The sequence below is a fragment of the Glandiceps talaboti genome, chromosome 7, assembly GCF_964340395.1.
Source record: "Glandiceps talaboti chromosome 7, keGlaTala1.1, whole genome shotgun sequence".
Classification (NCBI taxonomy): domain Eukaryota; kingdom Metazoa; phylum Hemichordata; class Enteropneusta; family Spengelidae; genus Glandiceps; species Glandiceps talaboti.
In genome coordinates this window covers 8,862,826-8,875,815 of record NC_135555.1, presented here as the reverse complement: position 1 = coordinate 8,875,815, position 12,990 = coordinate 8,862,826, and the positions used below count along the sequence as shown (strand labels likewise).

General features: G+C 36.6%; 1 protein-coding gene across 3 annotated transcripts in view; it reads left to right on the top strand.

Moving 5' to 3' along the window:
• The window catches only part of LOC144437548 (thyrotropin-releasing hormone receptor-like), a 76,534-nt gene that overhangs the window by 57,522 nt on the left and 6,022 nt on the right, over window positions 1-12,990 (top strand). The gene's annotated exons all lie outside the window — the stretch shown is intronic.

Below are 12,990 nucleotides of genomic sequence, written 5' to 3'. Positions count from 1 at the left end.
TGTGCCATGATTCGCTAGAATCAGTCACGTGATAGGAAAATAGAATGACTACTTCCCTTGGGGAAATAGTCCCATCAATTTTTACATAGTCACGTGATCACCGCGCGTTCACAGCGGGTCAAAATGGCAGCTTCTGACGATGTCGTCTGCCACCGCGAGTTCACAGCATGAGGTATATTATAAAACACATATTGCCTGGCCTATATTCGGGCTATAGCACCCGTTCATTACCCCCTCGTGACTGTGAGTTACCAGAATCACATGCTATTTCCCTCGGCCTTTGGCCTCGGGAAATAGCATGTGATTCTGGTAACTCACAGTCCCTCGGGTGTAATAAACGGGTGCTATAGCCCTCATGGCCAGGCAATATGTGTTCAATATCATTTATACGTCACCTGTCACCAATCTCGCATTCTGATTGGTCGAGAGCCCTGCAGATACACAGGCGTATTTTTCACCAACAGCCGTATTTTTGCTTGTTGTATCACGTGATCACTACACGTCCCCTTGTAAACAAATCTAGCAGACAACTAGAGATCGAGCTATAACCAGCATTTCCAATGCCAAATTTGTTGTCAATCGAACAAAATATCACCGTTGTATACATTGTAACAAGTCTTTGAACTGTACTTTTCATGTCACAGGGAAATAGTCAAAAATTCCACACACAACCGTGAAAGTCCAGTGACGGCGAACGCACGGTCGTCACGCGATCGTAAACATGAATTCCTAAATTTATGAAGGATATGAAAATTACCACCACAAAGGGTGTAATTTTTGCTTAACTAGAACAACAAAGCATATCACGAACATTTATGTACATTTAATGGAATACAGTACGCAAAACAAAGACGCACTCATTTTTCAGCTGATGGTTATTAAGTTTGAATATATCGCTGAGTGATATGCAAATAGTAAACATTACGTCATACTACTGAGCAAACGCGCACTCTGATTGGATGATAAAGTTAAGGCTGACATGTAAACAACCGCATTGCAGTGATCAGAGAGGTGCATGATACTACGCTCGACAGTATAACGCGGAAGTGATTTTATTTTAACATGAAACAGCATTTTTAGACATTCAAAAATGAATTCATAGTCGCAGGTGACGTATAAGTATGTTATTTGCCAAATACTGTTCCACATCTTGCTGCTCGAGGTAATTTTTCTGGTATAACGGCTCGCCTCCGGCTCTCCGTTATACCAGAAAAAGTACCTCTCGCAGCAAGATATGGAACGGTATTTGGCAAATAACATATACATATCATATTTCTTTGTGCATTGAAATTATATAGTATTGTGTCAGAAAACTCTAAATAGCTTGTATTTCTCCATGCCGTTTATCTAAAAGCCATGATATAGGAGTCTCCTTACACCTGTGTACCTGGCCAGTCTACAGATATTTATCATGAATCACGGTACCATGGCAGAACTTATGATATCTTTAGGAATTACTTGTATTGTCGTCATGTTATTTTTTTGTCTTTATTTAAATATTATTCCACTGTTGATATACACAACAACTGTTGCCTCATGCCGTTGGTCAGGGTCGCATAAGTGCTCTCTTATTATCAGTAGAGACATAATGATTACCTAGGATTATTGTTTTGTTTTGGCCCAACTTTTCCTATTGCCAAACAACTGGTTTTTGCACCTAAATTGTAATCCTTTTAAAGTCTTTTACGTGTCAGTGAATGATTTTAAACAATGTACATCGGTTCGTTTTTAACAATGTGTTTTAAGAACAACGTCAACACATCAAAATTTTGTTTAAAAATCTCAATGTTGGATCATCATCACACGCGACGAAATTTGAAGTAGTGATATTAGGTTAATACATGACAGGCTGTTGACATGAGTTGATCTTATCGACTTGAAATGAGACAACACAAATCGTATCTACTTAATACCCTAATCATCGTTTATTCCCAGAGGAAGCAATCTTGACCAATTTCATCGAGTTCTGTTTTCCTCATAACATTATCGTCATTGCAGTGACAGAGCAGAAGAAGTTATTATAGGTTTGACTGCACTCACGTTATCCTCATTATGTGACGCCATGAATCAATCCGCCTGCTTTTTTCGCGTTTGAACACTTAGTCTGATAAGAGACGATGCCAACAGCACTGTTGAGTTACTAAATTAACGTAGAACTCTTTAAGATATGATGAAGACAGCACTGTTACTTTATCCACGTACAGCACTTTAAGATTCGTCCACCACAGAACCGCTGTTGACTTCATATAGAACACTTTAAGATACGATCATCACAGCACTGTTGCTAACTTCATATAGAACACTTTAAGACTCGTCCACCACAGCACTGTTGCTGATTTCATATAGAACACTTGAAGACACGATCTTCACAACACTGTTGCTGGCTTCATATAGAACACTTCATGACACGATCATCACAACACTGTTGCTGGCTTCGTATAGAACACTTCATGACACGTCCACCACAGCACTGTTGCTGGCTTTATATAGAACACTTTAAGACACGTCCACTACAGCACTGTTGCTGACTTCATATAGACAACTTTAAGACACGATCAACACTGTTGCTGGCTTCATATAGAACACTTTAAGACACGTCCACCACAGCACTGTTGCTGGCTTCATATAGAACACTTTAAGACACGTCCACCACAGCACTGTTGCTGGCTTCATATAGAACACTTTAAGACACGTCCACCACAGCACTGTTGCTGGCTTCATATAGAAAACTTTAAGACACGTCCACCACAGCACTGTTGCTGGCTTCATATAGAACACTTTAAGACACGTCCACCACAGCACTGTTGCTGGCTTCATATAGAACACTTCATGACACAATATATCACAGCACTGTCGCAAGACATTCAAATACACGGCTCATTTGCTGACTACATGACATTTAATGTACACTTGAAATGTTTTGTATACAAATGTAGAAACTACAATGGTTACATTCATCGATGGCGAGTGGCTATTAAAATACGAAATCACAAAATTTTAGTATTGAAGGTTACAAACTGTCATTTTTTTCTCTCGAAGGAAAAGTGCCAAACAGAGTAATAGTGGTAGATGTTGTTGTTGTTGTTGTTGTTGTTGTTGTTGTTGTTGTTATAGGTGGTGGTATAGTTCCTGTTTTTATGGTTGACAATGACAAGAGTAGCAAGGCTTCCTGGATAGTTACGAAAGAAGAATTGGTTGCTTCTAAGATAGAAAATTATGATGTGTCAACAACAAACGTCTCCCAGTGACACGTGAAGTAATTGTAACTAGTGAACAAAGACATGTGCAGAGTTTTCTACGTCCTTAGTAGACGTGACTTATGTAGTAATAAAAATTAATGGCTATCATGTTAAAATCCCCAAGGATTGTTATTTTTACAAACGATGCATCAATTTTAGATAACATGCATGAAATGTTTTGTTATGAGATAAAAAGTGTTTTTGTGTCTAATTTGTTTGGTTCAGGTGTTCACTTCATAATGGGTATTAATAGTGATTAGTAAATCTGTCTTGTCGACAATTAGATCCATCGATCATATCAACTATTTGGTCATACTAATTCTGTTTATTTTATGTCAATTGTGATGTCATAGTATGTAAGTACATCTTTCATGTCGAAAATGCCACAGTGATCTTGTTACACCTTTCATGTCGACAATGATGTCATACTGATTACGTAATCGTATATTTCGAGAATGTCACAGAAAATACGTACATCTTATATGTCGACAATGATGCCATAGTGATTATGTACATCTTTCGTTTTGACAATGATGTCACAAAAATTACTGCATCTTACATATCAACATTCCATAGTGGGTTTGTTACAAATTGCATATAGCATGTGGACAATGATGTCTTTACATTACAGAAAACGCAGTAGTTATTTATGATGACACGTACCGCTGCCAATTTACTTGATTGGCCTGGCTTTAATATCAATATGATAATTATTTTCATAAAGTTATTAGTTTTGATACGAAATAATTCAAGAAAGGACAATAATGAATTCTAAAACGGGTGACAATGAGGACCGCAATTAGTTTAATGTTTATTGCTATTTCCATATGATATGCTATTAAAGGTACAAACATTTGAGAAACACGGGACAATTTTAATAATGAGGTTGACAACAATGGCATGTGTGTGTTATATGTATCGATGTGTATATTAAAGTAAGGTGCTAGGTGTGGAATATAGTCATAACCAATAATATATGCATTTCGACTTACATTTCGTAATGCTTTATAACACATCGTGTTTTATACAGCCGTCGATTGGCTTAGATCGTGCCACGTGGTATAGACCAGTGACCTCAATTTGCATAGAGTGTTTACTAGTCGTACTCTATTTTCCCAAGGGCACTGTTACTGTAGCACAGGAGTCCTACTAGTGATTTGTTTTGAATATAGAAAGAATATATGACTGCGAATGTGAAGTGTTATGTGGAAAAGAACCCATACTGGCTATGAGGGCACAATTAGACGCCTATTGCCCCAAGGGCTGTTATGCAGCTACTATTTCCCGAGGCTAACATACTTAGATATGGGTGTTCTATGTATATGATGTTTATTAAAATAACATGGAATATACAGTCATAACCAGTAAAATAAGCATTTCCACTTATCTTATTTGCTTATATTACCTGTGAAAGTTAGAAAAGTTACTCCATGGTAACCATGGCAATAACCCTTCTAACTTTGCTTTTTATTACATGTCATTTTTGCCTTTTTGTCTTTATTTTGCCTTTGCCTATACCTTTGTACTTTACTGTATCTTTCATCACAGCAGAAGTGAATCATTTGATTTGCCAAACCAATGCACCGGTGTAGCTGTTATTCAACTTACTTTGTATATACCGAAACCCCTAAACCATACTAAAATGCTAAAAAGGCCTTGCACATGACATCACCTTATCAATCTGAAGGAAAACAGACAGGGCAACACGATACATATTTCGTGTTACCCCATGTTGTTACAATGCTATTCCATTACAGTATTTAAGTCACATATTGATGGTTTCATGAACATTTACGTATATATGTGCATTTTCGCGTCATTTCTCGCATCAACAACTATCGAATTAGTTTTCTATATGCATCGGTTACTTAAAGAATACCGTGATGTTATTGATGGAGTGATATTGATCCCAGCTTGTGAATTATTCATCAAGGACTTATACATGGAATGTGATTAAAATCGATTCATGGACATATAATATTATCATTAGTAATCTCCTCGGGTCATGATTTGGGCACTGTGTGTGGTCATATTATGTTAGTTCGATCACAAGTCAAGTTGGTGTGCATTCTCTTGGCCGAAAATTGAACCGGCCGTAGTCAGTCGGTCCTCCGCGTCACGTGATAGCGTCTTGTCCAATTAAAGTGATGACATTCATTGCTAAGGCGAAGATGAAGATTCTATACAACTTATTTGGAGAGAACATACTGCCCGCAGATATAATTTCGAACCACGAAATTAGTTTAGCATAGTACAAGTCCAAAACGAGTTATACTTTCAAGATCACGTGCTTGTATCGGCTTCAAACAATTGAATGGTCTAAAGTGCAAGATTGTCGTCTTTCAGTAATCCCGTGCTACATTATATGTGATAATGAGAGAGAGATTAATTCGCGATTTAAAGTGGGGTGTATAAGACTGTAGGCGTGCTTTACACAGGCATATGGTTAATTAGCTTCCCATGTACTCCCTCCACACTCGGATGGGATTTCTCCTCCTAGATTTTATCCGGGGATGGTATATGTGTGTCTCGTTTACTTCTGTACGTAAAAGGCAAAGTAGTGTCGCGACGTGAACGTCTGAAGTATATTTGCTGTTCGAACTCAAACCTAAATTATAATAAAGTTTGGTAAACAAACAATGCGAAGGAAATAGAGGTAAATAAAGCAATCGAACCGAATTCACCACATCAGATTTTAATCAGATTGGGATGATTCAGAAGCGTATTGGCTTAACAAGCAGTCGGTTTGGCACAATCATAAACTTTAACATTATTTATGAAACGATGGCTTTATGACACTTCAGGCGCCCAGGAGCACCTTGTCATATGTCATCTTATTTTCTGTTGACTTGGTTATGGACTTACTGACGTAGTCTGGCTTTTGCTTTGGGGGTTGTGTTTATTTCAACAAAAATGAAAAAGAGAAACTCATGGTGCAGGTATTGCACGAACTACACAATCAATTCCATTCTCAAATTCTGAACGGTCACGTATACTTAGATGGACTTGAAAGTACAAATGTGATTGCGTATGATTTGCTTCATTAAACGTGAACGTTGATGTAGTTCGTTGAAATAACGAAGTCTCTAAGGCATGGAAAACATACACTAATAGATGTCTAAGTAAAGAACATTACTAAGTAAAAATCAATCTTGAAGATTTAATGACAATGGTGACTTTGACTTTGAAATCAATGACAGACTTACTTTGTATTCAGTAAAGTCATCAGTGAATGTTCGTTGGTTAGGTTGAGGCTCGGATGCAGAAAAGTCGCTGAACCAGTTTGAAAGAAACTTTAGTTTCGGAGTATTCATGTGGTTTCAATATGAAATTAAGACTAGGTTGCCAACAACTTACAGCAAAAAAAACTTAGATCTTTGTTTAACTAATATTCATGAATGAAGCCCGATAGTAGAGCTGTTTAAAGTGTATTTTGTAAGCAATTCCATTTGCAAAGCTGGTCCGCAGGTGCATTTGTATCGTAAAGCCGGGCCTTCAGATACAACTACTGTACGTGCTACTACAGAAAACACTTCATCTTCTTACCAGTAATTGTATAAGGCTGACTATATATTGGATTGTGACCCGACATGCACATAGAAAATATCACACGGCGGCAATATGATAAAAATAAATACGCTACTTAGGATCGAATGCAAGTGAAGTGGAAAATAAGGGGCTAGAACATGACCCCCATATTACGAGGTTTGCCTTGTTAACTCGCAATGAGATATCGTTTTAGACAGTGTAATTCACTCATTCAAATTAAGGCAAGGATAAGCAGAAGATTCCTCGGAAGAATGGCTGTAATGAGCGGATATGATACGTCAAATTTTGCACCATATCCGACATGAAATCCGGTGTCCTTTTTCTACACCACGCAGAGTCTCCATGTGTCACTTCACTTACAACAAGTTCTCAACCAAATGATAACATTTGATTCGCATAGTTATGTCCTGCCCACTGCGGTGGTCAAACTCTATCCACGTGTATTGTTGACAGTTATAAAAACAATTAAAATCATTCGAATGGTTTTACTGTGTTGTGATAAAAGTATTTTCCAAGGCTCGTGTCAAGGGGAATTATAATTCGCACGAACTTGTAGGCAGTTTCGAAAACAGCATTTCTGGTATCTCTGGTAGTGCGACTTACTTTCTGGACTGACGAACGAAAACAATTGCGTTTGGAGTAAACTTTTTTTTGCAGAAGTTAGAATTTACTTATTTTCTATCAATTTCTTTTTGAATGTGTGTGTATATATGTATATATTCTGTATTAGTTGAATCTACAATACATGCAATTGATTCATCTGGGGATATATGTGAGTATTTAGAATGACAGGTCTACATGAACAACCAATGCATGACAACATAAAGTACATACAGACAGTAAGGTAAAATAACATGACATCATACAATTTTCAATAAACAGACAACAGGACTCACCGTATGTGTACGAACTTTGACCTTACCTCACAAGTCGGAACATTCACTCGACACCAGGAATAACAGGCGTTAAGGATATCTGTGGTGAACAGAAATTTTTACAGATCAAGAAAAAGACGAAATATGTGAATATAACTATTTTAGTGGTGAATATAGCATGATTGCATTATGTGTATGTGTCTTATTTTACTACATTTTTGGGGTCTTGACAACTACAAAGTATTGAGACAAAGAAAGTTCGAACACAAATCAAGTGCAGTAGGGCTACTTTACAAGATTTCAAATTTCAAGATACTATTTTGTCGCTCAAAATCATATTTAAGATTATTTGATAGCTGTAATCAATACAAGTGTACTGTAAAAGGTAGGAAGACGTCGTTAGCCCCTTTATGTCTAGGGAAAGCATCGTCGCAAACCACGGCCTCTTTTACGGCACCGTCCAAAATGCACCGTCAACAGGATTTACGTCGTCGCAAACCACGGCCTCTTTTACGTACAAAACGCGCCGCCATTATTTTGCAGTGTCATGAAAGAAATGACAGCTCTGGTTTGCGAGAATGAGGGAAACTTGACAATTTATCTGTACATGTGCTCTTTAATGTACTTTTTATTGCTCCGTTCTTACATAAACACAATCAACACATAGTACACACCTCGACATTCTTAGGAAGGAAAACATGTTAGCTGTTATTAGTAAAATATTAAAGGTCGGAGGGTAATACGATGCATGCTCAGTCGTCTGCCCACGCCATCATTAAGTTGAAAGTTGTGTCATAGTAGGCAAGTGACGACTAGCTACAAATATTTGACAAAAGATACTGGAGTGTCTTGAATTGTTACCTTACCTTAATATATCTATTCTGGAATTATATTTAAGAGTTTCTGAATTGTGAAATGCCGAATTATATTTAGTTTCCAGTATTGTCCTATGTGCAGTTTAACCAAACTTTAACAGCTGAGTGTCTGAAGTACTTTGTAACGAGATATTCCCATTACATTGTCGCTCTGTCTAGGGTATAAAATAACATATTTAATTCGATCAAATCGCATTTCAACATAGATTTACTGTAGTCTGTCCTTCACAAATTATTGCAATGACAGATGCATGTCTTGCTTTGTGTGACCTAACACAAATGCGCAACAGATGTCGTCAACGTTCTCCTTTGTGCAGACAAGGTTGTCAGTTGTCAAAACTCAACCAACAAGCAGACGACGCAGTAAAACCCGCCAACGAAAGGACGACATTGTAATTGTAAAAATAGCTTTCGTGTTTGGTACATAACTATCATACAAACGGTGTTGAAGATTTAAAGAAAACGTACTTCAACTAGACATAAAGAAATATTATATTGCAACTTGACATACATTAATATCAAGAAATAATATACCGTAGACAATAAAATGGACGGTTGTCTAAAGTTATACATTATGGTGCAGACTTGCATCGGAAGTCATCTGATATTAAGTTTCAAACAGAAAAGGCACTAAATCAAAGCGACGCTGTTATATTAAGCGCATGCGCGAGTCATGAATTTCAATCGAGAGTTGTTCCTATTTAGGCATACAAAGGCCCCTGCGTTACCTCAGATATGCTAACAGTGACAGCGAATGGATAATATACAACCACTCAGACAGAGGCTTCAATGTGTTTTAACTTTTTCCATTCTCGCGATTAATAGGCATTATTCATACAGAAATCGCTATCAATGTTTCTCTTCAGTTTTTAATTGTGATCCATAAACTCGATCCCTAATTATTCACATAGAAAATTTGTATTCCTCTCATGAAAACGAAAAATGCAATTACTACATAATTATCATCCTTGTTTGTAAACTCATGCTTCAGCTACGCTGACTACTTTAACTTTAAACTACTTTCAGAATAATGTAAAGAAGAATGCAATAATTTATCAAAAAACAAAGACAGTGAGTACTCAATTTGTTACATTGAGTAGCGCAAAGGCAGTTACTGTTGTGATTCAGTTATTTGTTATATATAGTTATATACATACAATATGCATCCTCGCACGTCTACATTGCCGATGTGCTCGCCAACAGATAATTATATAAAAGATACAAGAATTGACAGTCCATAGCCTACATCATGCTGACTAGTTAAATGGTAATAAATTGGAGAATCGTATTGGGTTGTATAGCTAGAAGATTAAGATGCCATGAATACCCCGTCCATCAAACTCTCAAGTCAATCCAGTAACATGGTCAGAATAAAATACAAGTTTTCATGAGCTAATAATGTTTATGGTTTGCTGAAACAATAACGAGTAAGATTCCACCATGCTGATTTTAAAAGAAATAGACAATTTTCATTCAGCTTTGTCAACTTTTGATGTTTGAAATATCACAATACAAACATCAATATCATATTGACAACTGAGTGGAATGAATGACCCCTTGACCCTGTGCTCGCATATCATTCTGATTGTCATATCAAATTTTGTATGTACACGTGCCTGGCATAAAATCAATCTCGTATCAAGGCAGATGTCGACTGAATTTCTTGGGTTTGTGGTCTTTACGTTTTGCTAAAAATGGGAGACCCTCTTCTCTTTTTAACCACACAAGAATTCATATGAAAATGTATCTGTCATTTTAGAACACCGAAGCCTAGAATATACGTAACGAGCTTAAAATGTCGTCAGTCAAAAAAAAGGTGCAACGTAAGTCACTTTCTTATCGATGTCCGAACCTTTAGTCTACTTGACATTTGAAAGCAATTTAGGAATACAAGCTTTATAATTTGACAGTAACTGTTTCGATAACACATCACTATCTCGTCACGAATGTTAGATTCATAAGTTGACGAAGGAATTAACACCTTCTTCGCATCACAAGTCGGTTTTGTAAGCCAACGTGTATCATTAGCAATTGAGTGATAATCCTATAGATTAACAGTGACTGCATAGAATCAATAACAATCTGTATTAAAGCTCGTAGTCCCTCGTGAGTCTGATTTGCCATACAATTGTTCATATCTCCGTTAACAAATCCGACTAGTATAGTTCCATGTTTAATCCCGAGATCCAAATCTAATCATTGTCTCATTTCTTTGATTGAACTTCTAATACTTTTGACCTTATACACCGCCTTTCCACGAATTACTAGATCCCTCTTCACGGTTTCGGGTTTGCTAATGAACTAAAAGATATCTATACGTTATGGAAAGACTTTGAAATGACTTGGGTAATATGCGTGAAAGACCGGACGGTGATGATTTGGCGTTGGTTCATCCTTCTCGGTCACTTCTAATGACGAAGGATTTACGTATAGATTGAATACAGATGCACGTACTGATTGACCTGTTGTCACTGTCCTAGCGTTTATTATCCCAGTATTTTATCTTAAAAGATACATATTCAAAGGTTTTGAAAATAATACTTCATGAATTAAACGGCGGAGTCAACATTGAAAAACAGGTCTTTTATAACCTTTAGTTTTCTAAACATAATAAGCCTATATGTGTTGCGAAAAAACGTTGAAAGGAAAGGAAACATCACAAAAATCAGACAATTCAACAATGTAATAATATATTGTGCACCAGCCAAAATAATGAAAAGTGTCCCGAAGTGACTCCCCTTAACTTGTTGTGCCACTGCGGTATAGAGCACTGTCTAAGCAGATAGATACTCACCGAATATATATATATAATTAACTAAATATACAAGGGATATATGTATAACAGAGTACCTCCTCAACAACAATGACATGTAAGAAAGCATACAAGTTAAACAGAAAATACTTTAACAAATTGATCAAAAAATTATTTGGTGCGTGAAATAGAGGATAAAAACGGCAATATGGACGAAATTGATATCTTGTACGATGACGTTATCTTAGGTCAAGATGTTCAAAATGTCATGTTAGATGTCTCATCAACAAAAGTTATCTTTCAAAAGATGTAAACTTGTTGACGTTAGTAATAATTGTAGATTTTAATGGGATCAGCCAAATAATTAGCCCTATGCATACAATATTTCAATATTTCATTTGACTGCACGCCTTGGGCTTTCTGTTGTACATCGGCTTTCATAGTCAACATTCAGTGCACTACACCTATTATACTGGTCCATCAGTTCATTTTCTGCCATGGCTTCAGCAAATAGGAGGCAAAAAGAATTCGAAAATTAGCTTGTTTAAATTCGAACGACTTTTAGTCCCAGAAGAATCGTAATGGTCCATAGTCCAACGTACCTTCCTTTTCACAAGTAAAGGTTAAATTGTAATGCTTCGATCATGCTTGTTAGACATCATAACGAAACGGCCTTGGAAGCAACATTGACTTTACATCGCCTTAATTTCAATCCCACGCACATTAACTATGAATGTAAAGTAGCTAATCAAGGATGGACGAGATATTTCGTCTTTCTTCCAGGGTAGTCTTGATAACGAGAAAGTCGGACGTTTTTAAATTTGATGCTGCCCCAGTAGTGTTGATGAACCCTGGACGCGTACAACAGTCACAACTCCTTCTGTGTATGTAAATTCGACATGAACAATGTATAGTCTTGTCTTCGGATGTCTTATTAGCTTTCCGATAATGTGTATTATTTGATCGTTTTCTTCGGCTTAATCTAGCCCCTCTTAGTTCAGAAAACGATTTGCTCGTTAAATAAAATGAAATAGTCATTCTGCATGCAGCTTTGCAAAGCAATTAAATTCCATGTCTGTTTGTTATGGATGTTTGCCGATATAAGATGTACCGAACGTCAGTCACTGAGTAAAAGTTCGTTTTCTGCTTTAGTATAATATTCTATCTGTTCAACATCTTTGTATGTTCCATTAGACAGTCGTATGTGATTCATTGAGTAACGAAGAAGTATTGAGATATGCATAAGATTTGCTAAAATACCTACATATAATATTGTCCTAATATTACCAGTAACTCCATGTTCATATTATGACAAATTTTCGTATGATATGATACGATAGTGTAAACAGACTAGTATGTAAAAGTACTTCACGTTACCGGTTGTGAATCTCAAGTGTTCTCTTCATTTCTATGGTTAGCATCGGACATGACGGTTCTAGTATATAACGAATGTGTGTATTATAAATACAACACTTACTATGATATGAAGTTGTAAAACTAATGTGGAATGTATGTGTGAATTATATATCTAACACTTACTGCTGATTTCCCAGTAGGCATGAATGTGTGTATTATAAATGTAACACTTACTATGATATGAAGTTGCAAAACGAATGTGGAATGTATGTGTGAATTATAAATCTAACACTTACTGCTGACTTCCCAGTAGGCAATATCTTAAAGCAGGCAACCTTCAAATT